The sequence below is a fragment of the Lactuca virosa genome, chromosome 5 (genome assembly GCF_052849685.1).
Source record: "Lactuca virosa cultivar CGN04683 chromosome 5, Lactuca_virosa_CGN04683_v6, whole genome shotgun sequence".
Lineage (NCBI taxonomy): Eukaryota > Viridiplantae > Streptophyta > Magnoliopsida > Asterales > Asteraceae > Lactuca > Lactuca virosa.
Window position 1 is genome coordinate 397,729,838 of NC_136430.1, and position 17,143 is coordinate 397,746,980.

Below are 17,143 nucleotides of genomic sequence, written 5' to 3' on the forward strand. Positions count from 1 at the left end.
ATATACTATTGAAGTTATTGTTGTGATCCAAATTTAAATAGGGCATATTAACATATTAATAAATTGGCAAACATTTATCCTACTTTTGAGTTTAACCTCCCTTATTTTTAGAAGAAAATGCATTGTCAAAAAGAATTATAATATTAATAATTATTTTAAGATGAAAGGCAAACCTATGCTAGAACATTATCAAGGACATGCACTTAATATATGATCCAAGACAAGGACCAACATATTAAACCCTATGAAAGGGTAAAATTGTAAAGAGGAGACATGAAATAAGAAAGCATGTCTAAGTCATTGAGGACCTTTAGTATATTATATTCCTTTAAGCCAAATTTTACATGTTGTCAATATGATTATTAAGATTTCGTTGGGGGCATGTGTCAGATTAGGTGTCTAAACTCATAACTATAATTGGTATGTACTTGATTTGATAGTAGCATAGTCCTTTTGGGATGCCTTCACACTGACAACTAGACATGATGAATGTTGGAGAGAGAGGTTGAATTTATTATTTGGAAATAAATTGGTGTATAAAATGATTTATTAATATGTTATGTAAATAATATATTAATTAGAAATCATATTATTAATTAGTAATTAATCAGAAATTAATTTGGAATTAACTTTGGAATTAAAGGAACTGATTAAAAGTACAGGGGTTGTTTTGTAATTATTTGATAGTTAGTGTTTTGGGCTCTTGGATCACTCTTATTGGGGTAGGCGGAAAATCCCTAGAAGATCCTAGGGGATTTCGTCCAAGCCTCATGGAGGGGGGTCCATGGGATGCTTAGGCCATAAGCTAAGGAATTAGGGTTTCCATCTCAAAACCCTAGCTTTGATATAAGCTACCTCAACTATAAATAGAGCCCTCACCCTATGAGTTTCGGCTATGCTTATGAAACCCTAGAAGAGCCGAAACTTTGAGTGCATATCTCATCTCTCCTCTCTCTCATAATCATCCTCTTGCCCTAGTGTGTTTGTGAGCCATTAGAGGTACTACGCTTGTGTGACTTGTTCTCAAAGCAAGGATCTTCAAGATTTCATTATTATTACTATATAGCAATAAAGGTATGTGATCTAATCCTTCTTACATAGATTTCAAAATTATTAGATACATCTCGGGTTTCCAGTTTTTGTGTTCAATGCTTGTATGTCTAATAGTGAAAACATAGATCCTCAAATTAGGGTTGCATGCACACATAGGATTGTTTGCTATGTATAAAAACCCATCAGCATGTGTCACACCCCGCTAAATCGGAAATATGGGGCGTAGCAGTACAAAGGGTTTCATAGCAAAAGATAAAGACAACACCAACCATAGTATTAAAAGCTTTACAATTTACATTAAGTTTAAACAACTTTTAAAAGTAATTACAATGTATAAAAAGAATCACACATGCGAATGCTCCTACAAGTGATGTGTCCTTAGGTGACTCTTACTAGATGATTCCTGAAAAAACATGTAAAATGAGCGGTCAACTACCGAAATAGTTGGTGAGTACTCACAGGTTTATAACATAATATAGTTTGAAATCATAAAAATTAGAATATTGATAACAGTTTCCATAAACAAATGTTCATTGCTAAAATAAGTAAATAAGTTTTCATAAATAGAAGTTCGTTGCTAAAACGAGTAATAAAGTTTCCATAAATAGAAGTTTAATTTGTTGCTAATATGAGAAACAAAATTCGTTGCTCAAATGAGTAAACAAGTTCACTGCTACAAAGAGCAAATAAGTTCGTTGCTACAAAAAGCAAACAAGTTCGTTGCTAGAAAAAGTATACAAGTTCATTGCTAAGACAAGTAAATAAGTTTCCAGTAATAAAAGTTCGTTGCTATAATGAGAAACAAAGTTTGTATGTGCGTAGTGATCAAATCATGAGTTCACAACCAAGCCTAAGACCGAATGCCCTCTTGAATGCTATGTCTATCTCTAACATAGGGAGAAATAATGGTAAAATGCACTCAAGCGAATCGTGTGAGTGAGGAGTTGTCTACCTCCTAATAGCGCTATCCATAATGACCATGGGCTCAAATGAGTTAATGAGTTGTGTGAACTGATTCCAAGGACTTAAACGCGATAAGGCCTCATGAATTAACAATAGCATACACATACACAACAAAATATAACAACCAAGTTTGATACAAGTCAAATTAAATACAACGAACAATAAACAATTTTTAGACATGTTTTTCCACCCCAAAACATTTAAAACCGAAAATAGGGGGAGTCGTGAATACTAACAATGATACGTGAAGGTATTTGTGATGCCTTGAGCTAACTTCCCTCACGTCCTACTACCGATTCCCTACGATAAGGTTACACACTAGTAAGTCTCTAGTCGAAAATCTAACACTAGTATACTTAATTTCTACAATAGAATTATGTCAATATTGTGTCAAAATTAGGTTTTGTATAAGTTGCAAATACTTTTCTGAAAATTCATATTTCTATATACCAATTGACTTATTAACATTTGCAAGTGACAAATCCCATTTTGTGTTATTGTTTGAAATGCATTTTAGGACTTTTGGAAGAGCTTTACAAACTAAAAATCCAAAACTAAATCAAATCAGTTCTTAAAATTTCCTAACTTTACATTTCAGTTCTAACTATAATTTAGAACCCTCCTGTAATTTTTCATGATTTTTAAATATGTTTAACCATTTTTCCACCATTTAATTCCTTGAAAACATCATAAAATCGTGAAAAATAATAAACAATTAATAAAAGTTCCCAATCTTTTTGTAAAACTGTTATACAATGTATATAAACTTGGAAAAATATTCAAATTGATTTTCAAACAATTTAACCCGATTTTATGATTTTTGTGTATTTATTATAGCAAAAATCAAAATAAATAGGAATCAGTTTATAAAATTCTCCAAACATTTTGTGCCGCTGTTATTTAACATATATAAGCTGGAAAAAAAATATCAAATATGGTTTTCAAACAGTTTAACTATTTTTCTTTGTTTTATTCATTTAAATAAGCATTAATTCGTGAAAAATTATTAAACAGTAGGTAAATTTCACTAAAATTTTTATTTATGATGTATATGTAATATAAGATACTCTGATGAAGTTTCATAATTTTTGGATAAACTTATCTATTTTTCATCAATTTAATCCCTTAAACATTCATTAAATCGGGAAAAATAAGAAATTGTCTTGCAAAAATCTGGAAAAATTTTCATGAAGTCTTTACGATGTCTAGAAGATGCAAAAGTTATTAAATACGACTTTGGACATTCATAATTGTATTTTGGTATTTATTTCTCTTTAAAAAAATAAATTAGAAAACAGCCTTAGAAATGCATACAACTCCATGAAAAGTCTTTAATCAGTGCATAGGTGATATCCGAAATTTACCAGAATTTATTAACCATCAAAAGTATTTTATATGAATTATCGCTCTATTTTCTTGCAAAAATTACAATAAATCGAGAAAAACGGTTTATTTTCTGAAAAATTCTAGATCATCTTACTTTGTTATTTGGACTCTGGGAAAAATCAGATTTGAGCAGAAAAGAAGTTTTAGATATTTATTTATGAATAAATCCTTTATGAGCATTCTTAACAATATACTTTGATCATCAAGCCTTTAAGCTTGATGTTCATCACACGCATTATGATTTGAAGACCATGAATGAACTTATTTTTGTTTAAAATGATGTTTCTAAATGAAAAAGTTGAATGCATGTGGTTTTGAATCTTTAAAACTTATAAAACTCAAGTTGATGGATTTGATTTAGGTTTTGATCATTGGATTTCACCTTCTAACAACATGCATGTTGTTTTTGGGTGAAATCCTACCACCATCATCATCAAATTCGACATGCATGAACATGCATGTGAATAATCTCAAAGAAAAATGTTTATAGAGAAGAAAAATGCAAGAAAACTTGATATTTTTGAAAGAAAAGTGAACAAAATGTAAGGAAAATTGATTTTACATTGAAGATCAACTTCAAATGATGAATATTCTTGAGTAAAATGAGGGATATTTTCTGGAAATTTCGTGGGTTTTGGAGCTAATTCATAGAGGGAAAGAATGGGGGTTTTAGAGAGAGGAAAAGAGAGAAAAGAGAGATTCTATCTCTCTGGATAACTCATATCTCTCGTCATCTTTTTGGGGTTATACTCCACCAAAATCGTCCACCAAAATACGGAGATGCTTATGAACTCATGAAGAATTGAATGTAAAAATCTCTCCTAGTGGTATTGCTTCTAGGTTCGTCATTTGCAGAGAAAATGAAGAGGGAAGTTTTAAGAGAGAGAAAGAGAAAGGTGGAGTGAATGGGTGATCAAAATGATTAGTATTGGGAAGGGGGAGGGTATGGCCGAAAATTTGAACTTATGAGGAGGGTTTCATTTCATTTTATTTATTTATTTTGTATTAATTCCTTAATTTATATACAATTTCTTTCAATTTATATAAAATGTTTATTTTATATAAATTTTGTTCATAACTCTTAGATTTTTAGCTTATAAAAGTAAGGTTAATGTTAATGAAATAAATTAATTTCCTTGATTATATTTCCACATTTTAAATATATTAATTTGATATTATAGAGTTTATAAAATTTTTCATGGGATTTTAATGTAAAACTTCATAAATTTAAGTTTTTAGGACTTTTAGGGTTTTAAGGAATTTTGTAAATCTTTGGATATCATAATAAATTGAATCTTTGAGACTGCAAATTATTTTTGTGTTTCCTAACTCTTTTTCAAGTTAGAAATAATGTTTGTAATTTATTTTTATCTGTTTATTGGCATTCTATGTAGTGGTTCCGAGATTCAAGTGAATTTGATGAATGAAATATATTAGTCCTAGTTTCAACTTTGACTTAAGTTTCCATGAGACTTTGACCTAATTTCTACTTCTAGGTCAAGTGCATGATGTGTCTACATGATTCATGCAAAGATGTTCAATTCAAGGAATGAACCGAATATGGATAGTCATTACAGTTAAGTAGTTGTAGAATTCACATACCAATGTGAAATCAAAGTACACTATTCTTCGTTTCTACTTGTTTCCAAGTTTCTAGTAGGTTACAACATAGCTCCTAGTTACAAAGTCTAGTATGTGTTGCGCCTATATGTGCAACTAAGTTTATTCAAATCTAGAACTGTCTCAAATTTTGACGGTTGTCACAACATGTGACCCCATTGCTCATATCTTCAATATTTTTCCATGTTTGCAAAATAAAACGTGGACCAAAAGTTTTTGTAACACCCCGTTTATTTATTAGATAAATAAATAAATTAATGAACGGATAGTAGTCCTAAAATAAATAATTACATGTAAAAGGGTGGTCTCCCAGAGCTAATTGTCACAATTTTAGAAGTCGGGGATTAAAAGTGTAAGTCCTGGACTCCGTTTATAATTATTTATGAAGACAGGGGCTCCGTGGTAATTATAGGAACTTAGTTGAGAAGAATTTGTCAAGCAAGAGGCTGTTTTGTAAAATTCGGACTTAATTAGTAAAAGTTTTCATGGGCAGGGTTTAAATGGTAAATTTCGGACATTGGTTGAAAAGTTTCTCATGGGAAGGGACCAAACTCGTCTATTGTGCAAAGGTTTGATGGGAGCGGGACTTTAACCCGACATATTCCTTCCCTCCTGTTGTATTGCTCAAGCGTAACCCTAGATCGTCCCTTCCCCAGCCGCCACAACCATTGGAACGTCTTCAACCGCTGCTGCCTCGCCGAGGATCGCCGCCGTCACAGCCCGCTACCGGAAACGCTGTGTTCACCGGGTTAGCCGCCAAGACCGACGATCGAGTGGGGTGTTGTTGCTGCGGGGGTCGTGAGTGAACGGGAAAAAATCGATGGTAAGTACATCTGCCGTCCCTCCCTCTCATCTCCTTCGCCATTCCCGGTGAGCCGACGTCGTATATATCGATTGCTGCCGTCGACAGCCTTGTGGTCGCCGTTTTGAGTCGTTGTCGCCGTCTGTCGCCACCTCTGTAGCAATCCGGCGATGTTCTACCACCTTGTAGGTGGCTGAATGCATGTGTGTCGCCTTTAAGGGCCGTTTATGGAGCTAATCGGAGTGTTTGTGCGTTATTTTGCTCACAGGAATAAAGAGAACCGCTGCCACCACCGTGAGGTGGTGGCTGTCATCGCAATTCCGCCGCCTGCCGCCATTCCTTTCACTTTCCGGCGTCGCTGCTATAGTGAATCAGCTGCCGCCGCTGCCGTGAACCACCAGGTGGGTGGCTGGACTCTTGAACAAACCGGAATCGTGTGTTGGGTGTGCTTTGTCTAGGTGGAAGATCGAGAATAGTCACCACCACCGTGAGGTGGTGGCTGCCGCCATGCGCCACCGTCGGCCACCACATGGTGGCTGTGTGTGTGTTTTATTAGATTAGTGTGTGCGTGTGCCATTCGGATTGGGTTGTAAATTGTACCCGGTATATGAATAATAATAGAAAATCCATAACCACCACCGTGAGGTGGTGGCTGCCGCCACCAGCCACCGTGTCGGGTGGCGGTGTGCTTAGTTGTGTTGGGATTGCTTGTTGGATGTTTGGACAAAGGACTAAAACCCTAATGGGCCTATTAAACCCTAATGGGCCCAATGGAGCCCTAATGGACCCAAAAGCCCAAACATGTGACTAATGGGTGTAATAAACCCTAATTGACCTAAGGAAAACCCTAATGGGCTTAAGGACTTGGTTTTGGGCCTATTGGGCTAAGATGGGATTGGAAACCCTAATTAGGGTTTAGAAAACCCTAATATTGGATTTATGGGCTTGGAGTTATCGGGACCCACATTTGGGCCATTGGAATGGAATTGTGTATTAAGGCCAATCACACCATATAATTTATTTAGAAGTGTGATGGACTTAATGGATTAAGTCCTTAATGGGTTAAGTGAGAAACACTTAACCCTAATCGTCATTTCATGTGAAACCCTAATTTCACTTGGGTTATTAATGGGACATCCAAGATCAAGCAAATGGACTAGAATAATTAATGGGCTTTGAGGTAAGACCCATATGAGGAGTTGGGCCCAATTTGGAAAATTGGGCCATAGATGGGCCATAGTTTGGGCCTTTATGATTTTGAGATATTGGGCCATTAGAATACCAAATGTTGGACTGGACTTTTTGGTTGGGCCTTTAAATAAGACATGTAAAGGCTTCCAAATTGGGCCATATGTTGGGCTTTGAGCCATAGTTGGACTTTTGGGCCTTTGGATTGGGCCTCGGGCTTGAATCAAGGCAAGTTAGGGGTAGAGTAGTCTTTTACCCCCAAGCATGGACTTATGGTTATGTATTGGAACCCAATTATTAATTGGGTGTTATTTTGGTGTTGACAGTTCGGGAATCTGTCATCTAGCAGCTGGGGTTGAGTCTGCGGGACTTCAGCAGTGTGGGGTTGAGTCTACGGGACTTCAGCAGTGTGAGGTGAGTTACCTTCCAGTAGCGGTGGGTCTACGGCCACAATGTCGGCCAACCAGTAGGAGTTGTATGTTAGATGATTGTCTTTGTGATATTCATCTAGGTTTGCTACTACCTGATATGTTTATGTGCTAGCATGATATGTTATATGTGATAGTGGTAGTATGAGGGGAATAGTCCCCAAGTTCGGTTGTTAGGACCGAAGGGCAGTTCGGGCACCCCAGATATGCCTGACAGTATGTTTATGTTATGTTATTATGTGGTAGTAGTAGGAGGTGAAATAGTCCTCGTATCTCGGTCGTAGGGACCGGAGGGTAAGTAGGGCACCCCAGATATGCATGACAATATGATTATGTTATGATATGTGTGATATTAGTAGTAGGGGTGAATAGTTCCCGGAGTTCGGTTGTTAGGACCGAAGGGTAGGTCAGCACCCCAGAATGGCTTGACATGGGTAGGTCAGCACCCCAGAATGGATTGACATGGGTAGGTCAGCACCCCAGAATGGCTTGACATGGGTAGGTCAGCACCCCAGAACTGCTTGACAGGGTAGGTCGGCACCCCAGAATGGCCGGAGCGGGTAGGTTGGGCACCCCAGAATTGCCCGGCAGTATGTATGCTACGTGATTGTATGGTATGTGGTATGATGGGGGAACTCACTAAGCTTCGTGCTTACGGTTTACAGTTTTGGTTTCAGGTACTTGTTTTCAAAGAAAGGAGTCGGCTCGATCGCAGCGCATCACACTATGGTTTTCCGCACATGAGATCTTTGGGATTACACTCTGATATTGTTTTATGATAACATGTTTTGATTATTTCTACTTTGGTTTTGACATGACATGATATTATGGATGTTTTCTTATACTGTTGGTTTTATAATAACTTATCTAAAAATGGAATTTTTGGCCTTGAAATTTAGGATGTTACAAGTTGGTATCAGAGTCTTGGTTTGAGGGATTCGGGGACACTCTCGGGTGTGTCTGAACTCAAACTAAGGACTTGGTATGAAGATTTTCAAAAGTAAAATCATTTTATAAAAGAAGTTTGAAAAGAATTTGAAAGAGAAAAGAACTTTGAAAAGAACAAGGTGTGTGATGCGTGCAATCAGCCGAGCTCAAGTCAGTTTTCCCCAAGATACCCATACATATTATGTTGTGATATGATATGATATGGTTATGAGAACTGCATGCTAGATTAGGGCTGAGGATCTAGGAGGATGCCTTATATGCCTAATGTATGTGCTTGTAGACTTGAATGCTAGTACTGATCAGTCAGTAATAGGATAGCCTGTTTAGGTTATGCCTGATTGTATGAGCCTTTGAATTGCATGTACAGATTCCTGATTAGAGGATATAATGGTTTGATTGGAATATGATGGTTAGATTTTCCATTGTCTGAATGTTGCTTGCTTTGTGCTTTGTGGGACTCTTAGTAATGTGAGCTAACTATTAAGTGAATATGCTAAGTCACATGTGGCACAGGCTGGATAATCTCAGAGTGATAGATTTGACCCTATTGCGCAACTCTTGTTTGAGTCCAACCATTCTAGGGATGGGTCTTTTACTCGAAGGATTATCTGATCTCTGTTGCATGTGGCTATATTCATAAGGTAGCTAGTTGACATTACCGGGAATCTTTCAGTAGCTGAGGACTGGGTGATTTCGGGAACCTAGGAAAGCCTAGGATATGTGGGTTAGTGGTGAGGCTCAGTGACACTTGGGTGTACCAGTTTGAGGAAGTGACTTGGAGGATTCAGGAGGATTGTTGAGGAAAGTATGGATAGGTGTGGAAGGTAGTATTGGGCCCGTACTACTGAAAGCACATGATTCATACTCGAATCGGTGAGAGTCTTGGAGAATTTGAGAAGCTTCAGGGAAGAGTTTGTGACTCAGTTTGGGGACAGAGGATGTTCCATTTGTTGCAGCTTAGCCATGGGCAAGCGAGCTAGTGAGCGTGACAGGGTGTCAGACCCTGAAGGATATGATTTCCAAGAAGTTGCAGATGCGAGATCGATTTGGAGCACCCTGGAAAGAGAGGGTCGTGCCAGGTGAGTATAGTAGAGGGTCCCGGGAAGAGACCCATGACCTCCGATCATCGGGTGAAAGGCCAGCAGGGTCGGAGTCAGTACAGCACGCACGAGAAAGTACACAAGGGAGTTTGTCACTCCAAGGGTTTAGGCTGCTACAGGTGTGGCAGGGTTGATCATGTCAGCTGAAGGTGATTAGTATTCCTCCAGATGTTGCGGGTATGTCATCTTCTACTGATAATAGATGGATGATGGGAATATGTATCGCTTTGGAATTGTGAGTGAGTTTGGATAGGTCAGATCTCGGGTCAGTCTTCTGCTAGCGTTTGGGTTATCAAGGATCATATATGCCATCCTGCATGCCGAAAAGTCCTTGATGAACCCATAGAGGGGCACATCTTGCAGAGTGGGTTCCGCGTGTACCATTATCATTCCGGATCTTTGTCGGGATCTGTGCAGGAGTATTATTTAGAGGATACTCGGTCTGGGTTGGAGCGATAGTTCTTCAGTGAAGTCAACGATCAGTGGTTCTATCATGGTTCAGGAATGGTCGTCAATTGTCTATGGATGAACTTTGGAGTTCAAGGCACTACCGTTGCTAGGACAGGACTGGTAACATGAAGATGGTAGTGTCAGTTGCGAGTGTTAGGTGCATAAGTGATTGGTCATTGGAATGTTCAAGAGAATTGCATTTTCGCATGCGCTGTGTTCGGTTAGACTTCAATGGTGCTGCAAGATTGGAAGTGGGAACGAGGATTCGTCAGCCAGAGTGAAGATTAAGGCCTTCAGTTGACAGCATGGGAGATGGACTGAGGTGTCAGACTGTACCAGATTTCAAGAGTACTCTTCAAGATTTCAGAGGATGGGCGATCTTAAGGTTTGACTGGTAATTGATCGTTAGCATTGGTAAGCTCAGATTGTCGGCAGTGGACTAATAGGAAGTAAGAAGGATTGGGAATCCTTCAATTCTCGCGTGCCGTGAAGACTTAGTCGAATCTAAGTGGGGGAGAGACTTTTTATAAAGTTCTCCAAATGTGAGTTCTGGTTGCGCGAGGTGCAATCTCTTGGGCACCTTGTCAACCAGAAGGGTATTCTGGTCGATCCGGCCAAGATAGAGGTCGTGATGCAGTGGGAGATTCCGAGGTCTCCAACTGAGATTCGGAGTTTCCTGGGTCTAGCGGGTTATTACCGGAGATTTATACGAGACTTCTCTGAGATTGCAGTTCCTTTGACCCGACTGACCAAGAAGTCGGTGGCCTTTCGTTGGGGGCCTGAGCAGCAGACAACCTTCGAGACTCTCAGATAGCAGATTTCGGGAACCAGGTTATAACTCAAGTTTAGTTGTGTGTTAGGTCGAGTGTGTGTTCGACTGGTATGTAAAGTGTTGTAAGACTGTGGGGGTAGCCGTAGCATTCACTAGCGATCAGATAGTATGGAAAGTGTTGTAAGACTGCGGGGGGTAACCGTAGCATTCACTAGTGGTCAGTTAGTATGGAAAGTGTTGTAAGACTACGGGGGTAGCCGTAGCATTCACTAGTGGTCAGTTAGTATGGAAAGTGTTGTAAGACTACGGGGGTAGCCGTAGCATTCACTAACAGTCAGATGGTATGGAAAGTGTTGTAAGTACGAGGGTAGCCGTAACATTCACTAACAGTCAGATGGTATGGAAAGTGCTGTAAGACTACGGGGGTAGCCGTAGCATTCACTAACAGTTAGATGGTATGGAAAGTGGTGTAAAACTACGGGGGTAGCCGTACCATTCACTAGCATTCAGATAGTATGGAAAGTGTTGTAAGACTACGGGGGTAGCCGTAGCATTCAAAAACATGCAGATAGTGCTAGGATGTTGTAAGTCTACGGGTGTAGCCGTAGCATTCATGAGGTCGGCAGATAGTGATAGAGTGTTGTAAGGTTGCGGGTGTAGCCGTAGCATACACTAGGTTGGTAGATGGCATGAGCGTGTTGTTAGATCGCAGAAGGAACAGTAGTAACCACCAGTTCGGGTGCAGCAGTGAGGATAAGGAAATCTACGGATTAGATTTCGAAACTACCCAGATGGATTAGATCTGGTTGAGCCAGTGATAGGACTGTAGGAGCGCCACTGCAGTTATGGGATCATGAAAGCAATGGACCGTATAAGATTGCTTGTGATGTAAGGCTACCATCGGTTAGGTGGCAATCACTTTTAGCCTTGGATTTGAGGATGACAGGATTCGACGCATGGACTCGATCGGTTAGATCGGGGGGTTGCTAGAGCCACAGTGGCATGATAACTAGTGGCAACTAATTCTGGAGAAGGATTTCGTTCAAAAGTCGACTAAGTAGGGAGCCCTTTGGCTCCGCAGCCGGGCTGGAACCTGGTGTTTCAGATGATTGGTGAACGAATTGAGACCAGGGAGGTCTTGTTAGATTTTGGAAAGCATCCATGTGGCAACATACTGCTTCATGCAGTTCAGTGTTCGGGCAGTTTCTGCGTTTGGGCAGTGTTAGTATTTGTCACTCACAACAGGATTAGCTGAGCCTTGGCCAAGAATAAGTGATATGCAAGGATATTTGGGTATGTGACCCTGTTTTATAGTGGGAACCGCGAGTAATCAGAAGTTAAGTAGTCAGTTGTGGGATAAACGGACTGGATTCAACGATAATGATTCTGTATGAGTGGTCTGTCAAGGAATCAGACTATCTCAAGACAGCAAATTTCAGACGAAGTAGATGTGATCTGTTGTGAGGAATTCGTTCACCTGCGGATTTTAGGGCTTAGCGAAGACTGGTCACGACTACCCTGGGAAGGCTAGGGTGTGCCTAGGATGGTGACCATGTTACTTGAGTGGTTTGGTGCATAAGAAATGGTAAGGAATGATTTCGAGGACGAAATCTAATTTAAGTGGGGGGTGTTGTAACACCCCGTTTATTTATTAGATAAATAAATAAATTAATGAACGGATAGTAGCCCTAAAATAAATAATTACATGTAAAAGGGTGGTCTCCCAGAGCTAATTGTCACAATTTTAGAAGTCGGGGATTAAAAGTGTAAGTCCTGGACCCCGTTTATATTTATTTATAAAGACAGGGGATCCGTGGTAATTATAGGAACTTAGTTGAGAAGAATTTGTCAAGCAAGGGGCTGTTTTGTAAAATTCGGACTTAATTAGTAAAGGTTTTCATGGGCAGGGTTTAAATGGTAAATTTCGGACATTGGTTGAAAAATTTCTCATGGGGAGGGACCAAACTCGTCTATTGTGCAAAGGTTTGATGGGAGTGGGACTTTAACCCGACATATTCCTTCCCTCTTGTTGCATTGCTCAAGCGTAACCTTAGATCGTCCCTTCCCCAGCCGCCACAACCATTGGAACGTCTTCAACCGCTGCTGCCTCGCCGAGGATCGCCGCCGTCGCAGCCCGCTACCGGAAACGCTGTGTTCGCCGGGTTGGCCGCCAAGACCGATGATCGAGTGGGGTGTTGTTGCTGCGGGGGTCGTGAGTGACCGGGAAAAAACCGATGGTAAGTACATCTGCCGTCCCTCCCTCTCCTCTCCTTCGCCATTCCCGGTGAGTCGGCGTCGTATATATCGATTGCTGCCGTCGGCAGCCTTGTGGTCGCCGTTTTGAGTCGTCGTCGCCGTCTGTCGCCACCTCTGTAGCAATCCGGCGATGTTCTGCCACCTTGTAGGTGGTTGAATGCATGTGTGTCGCCTTTAAGGGCCGTTTATGGAGCTAATCGAAGTGTTTGTGCGTTATTTTGCTCACAGGAATAAAGAGAACCGCTGCTATCACCGTGAGGTGGTGGCTGTCATCGTAATTCCGCCGCCTGCCGCCATTCCTTTCACTTTCCCGCATCGCTGCTATCGTGAATCAGCTGCCGCCGCTGCCGTGAACCACCAGGTGGGTGGCTGGACTCTTGAACAAACCGGAATCGTGTGTTGGGTGTGCTTTGTCTAGGTGGAAGATTGAGAATAGTCACCACCACCACCGTGAGGTGGTGGCTGCGCCATGCGCCACCGCCGACCACCACATGCTGCTTGTGTGTGTGTTTTATTAGATTATTGTGTGCGTGTGCCATTCGGATTGGGTTGTAAATTGTACTCGGTATATGAATAATAATAGAAAATCCATAACCACCACCGTGATGTGGTGGCTGCCGCCTCCTGCCGCCACCGGCCGCCGTGTCGGGTGGCGGTGTGCTTAGTTGTGTTGGGATTGCTTGTTGGATGTTTGGACAAAGGACTAAAACCCTAATGGGCCTATTAAACCCTAATGGGCCCAAGGAAGCCCTAATGGACCCTAGAAGCCCAAACATGTGACTAATGGGTGTAATAAACGGTAAATGACCTAAGGAAAACCCTAATGGGCTTAAGGACTTGGTTTTGGGCCTATTGGGCTAAGATGGGATTGGAAACCCTAATTAGGGTTTAGAAAACCCTAATATTGGATTTATGGGCTTGGAGTTATCGGGACACACATTTGGGCCATTGGAATGAAATTGTGTATTAAGCCCAATCACACCATATGATTTATTTAGAAGAATGATGGACTTAATGGATTAAGTCCTTAATGGGTTAAGTGAGAAACACTTAACCCTAATCGTCATTTCATGTGAAACCCTAATTTCACTTGGGTTATTAATGGGACATCCAAGATCAAGCAAATGGACTAGAATAATTAATGGGCTTTGAGGTAAGGCCCATATGAGGAGTTGGGCCCAATTTGGAAAATTGGGCCATAGATGGGCCATAGTTTGGGCCTTTATGATTTTGAGATATTGGGCCATTAGAATACCAAATGTTGGACTGGACTTTTTGGTTGGGCCTTTAAATAAGACATGTAAAGGCTTAGGCCCAATTTGGAAAATTGGGCCATATGTTGGGCTTTGAGCCATAGTTGGACTTTTGGGCCTTTGGATTGGGCCTCGGGCTTGAATCAAGGCAAGTTAGAGGTAGAGTAGTCTTTTACCCCCAAGCATGGACTTATGGTTATGTATTGGAACCCAATTATTAATTGGGTGTTATTTTGGTGTTGACAGTTAGGGAATCTGTCATCCAGCAGCTGGGGTTGAGTCTGCGGGACTTCAGCAGTGTGGGGTTGAGTCTACGGGACTTCAGCAGTGTGAGGTGAGTTACCTTCCAGTAGCGGTGGGTCTACGACCACAATGTCGGCCCAGCAGTAGGAGTTGTATGTTAGATGATTGTCTTTGTGATATTCATCTAGGTTTGCTACTACCTGATATGTTTATGTGCTAGCATGATATGTTATATGTGATAGTGGTAGTATGAGGGGAATAATCCCCAAGTTCGGTTGTTAGGACCGAAGGGCAGTTCGGGCACCCCAGATATGCCTGACAGTATGTTTATGCTATGTTATTATGTGGTAGTTGTAGGGGTGAAATAGTCCTCGTATCTCGGTCGTAGGGACCGAAGGGTAGGTCGGGCACCCCAGATATGCATGACAGTATGATTATGTTATGATATGTGTGATATTAGTAGTAGGGGTGAAATAGTCCCCGGAGTTCGGTTGTTAGGACCGAAGGGTAGGTCAGCACCCCAGAATGGCTTGACATGGGTAGGTCAGCACCCCAGAATGGATTAACATGGGTAGGTCAGCACCCCAGAATGGCTTGACATGGGTAGGCCAGCACCCCAGAATTGACAGGGTAGGTCGGCACCCCAAAACTGCTTGACAGGGTAGGTCGGCACCCCAGAATGGCCGGAGCGGGTAGGTTGGGCACCCCAGAATTGCCCGACAGTATGTATGCTACGTGATTGTATGGTATGTGGTATGATGGGGGAACTCACTAAGCTTCGTGCTTACGGTTTACAGTTTTGGTTTCAGGTACTCGTTTTCAAAGAAAGGAGTCGGCTCGATCGCAGCGCATCACACTATGGTTTTCTGCACATGAGATCTTTGGGATTACACTTTGATATTGTTTTATGATAACATGTTTTGATTATTTCTACTTTGGTTTTGACATGACATGATATTATGGATGTTTTCTTATACTGTTGGTTTTATAATAACTTATCTAAAAATGAAATTTTTAGCCTTGAAATTTGGGATGTTACAGTTTTTTTTTCATGTCTTTAGTATTAATAAAAAAATGTTTGTTTTTTAAAGTTATCTTAAAAAAGATAGTTGATATTGGTGGAGGCGACAATGGTGGTGTTGGTGGAGATGGTGATAGAGGTAGTTGTGGTGGAAGAGGTGGAGGTTGGGTGGGGGTAGGGTGGTGGCAAAATCGGTGGCGGTGGGCAATGGTGTTAGTGGTGGTAGTAGTGAGGGCGACATTGGTTGTGGAAAAGAAATATCACATAGGGTTAGAATTAGAAAACGTCTTCGAAAATCAAAAAACTATTTTTTTTGTCTTTTAGAAATGAGGTGAAAAAGATTTTTTTTTTGTCTTTTGTGTTTTAAAAAACAAACAGTATTTTAAACAAATGTCTTTCCATCTGCAGACATAAGAAGTAATATATATATATATATATATATATATATATATATATGATCAGGTTATCATGTGGATGATAAGTATTGTGTGAATGTAGGGTTGAATGTGAGCCAATCAAATATGTTATAGCTGGTAAGTGAGATATTAATATTATTAGATTAAAAAAAAATAAGAAAATACATTGAATTAGAAATGAATGTTTATTATAGGATAATGAAGTAATTTTACATCTCCATTAAAGAAGGTAACACCATATTAATAGGGAAGAACCGATTACTTTCTCCATTATTTACGCTGCTATTAACAAAGTGTAGTTAACGACTAGGGGAAGAAATCTGCACATTATCTTTCAGAATCAAGGAGCGATCAAGAAGAATTGATGGTATCATAACATTATAAACAATAATTGGAGTTCATTGCATACAAAAAAGAGTCATAATCACAAAGAAGCGTGTTAAAGTATTCTAAAGGAATGATGGGTCGAAGATCGAGTTCCAGATTCGAGAAGGAATCCAAGTCGAAATACAAGAACATAACCGAGACTGATTTGAATATGATACTAAAAAAAATATTTTGTAAAAGTGAAGATACTTATGGTTAATATTATACCATGTTGTGGACTTGTTTATAAATATTAGATATATTAATAGGTATTATAATATTGAAATTAGATTGATAAACATTATGAAATTATTGTATTTTAAATTAAATTTAAAAGATATAACCGGTATAAAAATCAAATAAGCCATATATGTAACATTCAAATTTTTGGTAAGTTTCCTTTTAGCCCTTTTATGCAAATTCCTTTCAATTTGGTCCTTGGCTAGTACACAGTGCATACTCTATGAGTACGCTTAGCGTACTAGCTACTTGCTGGTCGCGGGCATCACCCACGTACGTTGGGCGTACGCACGGTTTGGGCAAACCCTAAATTTTAAGGTTTGCACCCTATTTAAACCTCATTATAGCACCTCTTGGACATGTTTGACCAGCCTCCACCTCCCTTTACCCTGAAAACGAAACCCTAAGTGCCTCTTATGAGTTTTGAGACTGTAAGTGTGATTTTGGTGGTTTTTTTAGTGAAAGAAGAAGAAGAAGAACTCTTGGTGATTGCTTGGGGGATAGCTTGTGCTAGTAGATAACCCTAAGTACCTATCATTTTCAAGCCTTTTGAGGTAAAAAGCTCTCACCTTGATGGTCTTTTGTGCTAACTCTACTTTATGGTGTTATTTATGCACTTTTGAGTCTTTTGAGTTAAA